Here is a 4,818-nt window from a genome sequence, read left to right as displayed (position 1 = left end):
TACATGGAATAGAGACAGCTCTGAATCTGAGCTACATGGAATACAGACCGCTCTGAATCTGAGCTACATGGAATACAGACCGCCCTGAATCTGAGCTACATGGAATACAGACCGCTCTGAATCTGAGCTACATGGAATACAGGCCGCTCTGAATCTGAGCTACATGGAATACAGACCGCTCTGAATCTGAGCTAGATGGAATACAGACCGCTCTGAATCTGAGCTACATGGAATACAGACCGCTCTGAATCTGACACAGCTGTTTATAGGTGGATCTGTAGATGTAGCTAATCAGTGTGTAGATAGTCAGTGGGAACCAGAAATAGCCTACATAGACTTACACACTGGCAGGTAGACACACACACACACACACACTCCCCTCCCATGCCATGCCATGCCCACATCCTGGCTTTGATGTCCTGACACCTTTATTCAGCCCCATTTTAGTCCAGCTTTATTTGTTTCCTTGAGACATTGAGAAGAATTTAAAGGGCTTTGAGACATTGAGAAGAGTTTGAAGGGCTTTGAGACATTGAGAAGAGTTGAAAGAGTTTCTAGACATTGAGACGAGTTTTTAAAGGAGTTTTAGACATTGAGAAGAGTTTTTAAAGGGTTCCTAGACATTGAGAATAGTTTTTAAAGGCACAAACGGAAAGTGAAAGATAAGTGAGCAAATTGTCTTTGAGTGGAGGCTTCTGTGTCTGGCACGAACACCCACACAAAGAAAACAAGATCTGGATGACTGTCTACACCACCTCTCAGGAGAAAACCCTCTATAGATTGACAGGTAAATCTGTCCACAGTCTCGGACTACGTGTGTGTGTGTGTGTGTGTGTGTGTGTGTGTGTGTGTGTGTGTGTGTGTGTACACGAGACTTTGCGGAACTTTAAGTCAAGAACGTGTGCGAAACACAAGTGAACCATCCTACTAAAAAGTAGAAAACTACACCCCAGTGGTCTCAACCTTACCAGAGAACAAGACCCAGTGTTCAGTAATGTTTCCCAGGGCTTTTCCCCACTGTTCAATATCTGACCCAAGACCAGTTTGATGTTAGTTTAGGAATGTCTTAGATTTCTGTAGACCAGAGAACAAGACCCAGTGTTCATCCGTGCTTTTCCCCACTGTTCAATATCTGACTCAAGACCAGTTTGATGTTTAGGAATGCTGTAGAGCTCCCCACAGTGGTTTCAATCTGACCCTAGAATTAAAGGTCTGTGAGTTTAGGAATGCTTCAAACTACTCCCCTGTGTTAAAATCTGACATGGAACCAGAGTTTAGAAGTACAGGGAGTGTCTACTAGAAAAGGTTCACTCTCCTGTCATGAAAAAAGAGAAAGAAAAGATTCTAAGAGAAGTGTAAGAAGTCCTAAGATATAACGATAAGTTATATTATATACATCTTCTTTTTCTTTCATGTTAACTGTGATTTAAACCTTACTGTAAATAATGTTTTTCTTTTTCTTTCATGTTAACTGTGATTTAAACCTTAGTGTAAATAATGTTTTTCTTTTTCTTTCATGTTAACTGTGATTTAAACCTTACTGTAAATAGTGTTTTTCTTTTTCTTTCATGTTGACTGTGATTTAAACCTTACTGTAAATAATATTTTTCTTTTTCTTTCATGTTAACTGTGATTTAAACCTTACTGTAAATAATGTTTTTCTTTTTCTTTCATGTTAACTGTGATTTAAACCTTACTGTAAATAGTGTTTTTCTTTTTCTTTCATGTTAACTGTGATTTAAACCTTACTGTAAATAGTGTTTTTCTTTTTCTTTCATGTTAACTGTGATTTAAACCTTACTGTAAATAATGTTTTTCTTTTTCTTTCATGTTGACTGTGATTTAAACCTTACTGTAAATAATGTTTTTATTTTTCTTTCATGTTAACTGTGATTTAAACCTTACTGTAAATAATGTTTTTCTTTTTCTTTCATGTTAACTGTGATTTAAACCTTACTGTAAATAATGTTTTTCTTTTTCTTTCATGTTGACTGTGATTTAAACCTTACTGTAAATGTTTTTCTTTTTCTTTCATGTTAACTGTGATTTAAACCTTACTGTAAATAATTTTTTTCTTTTTCTTTCATGTTAACTGTGATTTAAACCTTACTGTAAATAATGTTTTTCTTTTTCTTTCATGTTAACTGTGATTTAAACCTTACTGTAAATAATGTTTTTCTTTTTCTTTCATGTTAACTGTGATTTAAACCTTACTGTAAATAGTGTTTTTCTTTTTCTTTCATGTTGACTGTGATTTAAACCTTACTGTAAATAATGTTTTTCTTTTTCTTTCATGTTGACTGTGATTTAAACCTTACTGTAAATAATGTTTTTCTTTTTCTTTCATGTTAACTGTGATTTAAACCTTACTGTAAATAATGTTTTTCTTTTTCTTTCATGTTAACTGTGATTTAAACCTTACTGTAAATAATGTTTTTCTTTTTCTTTCATGTTGACTGTGATTTAAACCTTACTGTAAATAGTGTTTTTCTTTTTCTTTCATGTTAACTGTGATTTAAACCTTACTGTAAATAATGTTTTTCTTTTTCTTTCATGTTAACTGTGATTTAAACCTTACTGTAAATAATGTTTTTCTTTTTCTTTCATGTTGACTGTGATTTAAACCTTACTGTAAATGTTTTTCTTTTTCTTTCATGTTAACTGTGATTTAAACCTTACTGTAAATAATTTTTTTCTTTTTCTTTCATGTTAACTGTGATTTAAACCTTACTGTAAATAATGTTTTTCTTTTTCTTTCATGTTAACTGTGATTTAAACCTTACTGTAAATAATGTTTTTCTTTTTCTTTCATGTTAACTGTGATTTAAACCTTACTGTAAATAGTGTTTTTCTTTTTCTTTCATGTTGACTGTGATTTAAACCTTACTGTAAATAATGTTTTTCTTTTTCTTTCATGTTAACTGTGATTTAAACCTTACTGTAAATAATGTTTTTCTTTTTCTTTCATGTTAACTGTGATTTAAACCTTACTGTAAATAATGTTTTTCTTTTTCTTTCATGTTAACTGTGATTTAAACCTTACTGTAAATAATGTTTTTCTTTTTCTTTCATGTTGACTGTGATTTAAACCTTACTGTAAATAGTGTTTTTCTTTTTCTTTCATGTTAACTGTGATCTAAACCTTACTGTAAATAGTGTTTTTCTTTCATGTTTTATTTCAGGATATATTGCTCATTGTGTTTTCAGCACAGTCTGTATTCTTCATGGGGTGAGCTATATTTACATTATGATCAGGAAACTGGGTTGGTGGGTTTTGTTCGGTCGAGCGAAAGAGGATAAGAGGGGATATGAGCCGTTTCCCCTCAACTTCTCTTGCCTTGATCCGCTAGTGAAAAATGATTAGAAAATAGTAGAGCGAATAAAGTGGAAACAATCCAACAGTACTATAACATCACTGTACCAGGTGTTTACTGTTCCAACGGGAGAGATTTAGAATTCCGCTGTTGGTGGTCGTCAGGCTTTTCACAAGGTACACTATGTGTACAAAAGTATGTGGACACCCCTTCAAATTAGTGGATTTGGCTATTTCAGCCACACCCATTACAGACTGGTGTATACAATCGAGCACACAGCCATGCAATCTCCATAGACAAACATTGGCAGTAGAATGGCCTTACTGAAGCGCTAAATGACATTCAACATGGCACCATTATAGGATGCCATCTTTCCAACAAGTCAGTTCGTCAAATGTCTGTCCTGCTAGAGCTTCCCCGGTCAACTGTAAGTGCTGTTATTGTGAAGTGGAAACATCTAGGAGCAACAACGGCTCAGCCGCGAAGTGGTAGGCCACACAAGCTCAGAACGGGACTGCCAAGTGCTGAACGCGTAGCACGTAGAAATCGTCTGCAACACTCACTACCAAGTTCCAAACTGCCTCTGGAAGCAACGTAAACGCAATAACATTTAGTTGGGAGCTTCATGAAATGGGTTTCCGTGGCCGAGCAGCTGCACACAAGCCTAAGATCGTTATGCCCAATGCCAAGCGTCGGCTGGAATGGTGTAAAAGCGGCGCTGGGAGTGTGGTACCAGGAAAAATAACCTCTCACTCAACGTCAACAAAACTAAGGACTTCAGGAAACAGCAGAGGGAGCACCCCCCTATCCACATCGATGGGACCGCAGTGGAGAAGGTGAAAGTTTCAAGTTCCTCGGCATACTCATCACTAAAAAGCTGAAATGGTCCATCTACACAGTGTGGTGAAGAAGGAACGCCTCTTCAACCTCAGGAGACTAAAGAAATTTGTCTTAACACCTAAAACCTTAACAAACTTTTACAGCTGCACAATTGAGAGCATCATGTTGGGCTGTATCATTGCCTGGTACGTCAACTGCACCGCCCGCAACCGCAGGGCTCTCCAGAGGGTGGTACAGTCTGCCCAACGCATCACCGGGGGAAAACTACCTGCCCTCCAGGACACCTACAGCACCCGATGCCATAGGAAGGCCAAAAAGATCATCAAGGACAACAACCACCCGAGCCACTGCCTGTTCACCTCACTACCCAGAAGGCGAGGTCAGTACAGGTGCATCAAAGCTGGGACCGAGAGACTAAAAACCCGCTTCTATCTCAAGGCCATCAGACTGCTAAACAGCCATCACTAGCACATCAGAGGCGGCTGCCTATAGACATAGACTAGGAATCACTGGCCACTTTAAGGAAATGAAACATTAGCCTCTGTAATAATGTCTCTGTATCTTGCATTAATCATCCCATATGTATAAACTGTACTCTATACTATTCTACGGTATCTTAGTCCCTTTAATTGTGTGTAAGGGTCAATTGTGTGTAAATATTGCA

The sequence above is a fragment of the Salmo trutta genome, chromosome 35, assembly GCF_901001165.1.
Source record: "Salmo trutta chromosome 35, fSalTru1.1, whole genome shotgun sequence".
NCBI classification, from domain to species: Eukaryota; Metazoa; Chordata; class Actinopteri; order Salmoniformes; family Salmonidae; genus Salmo; species Salmo trutta.
Note: the sequence above shows the minus strand (reverse complement) of the source record.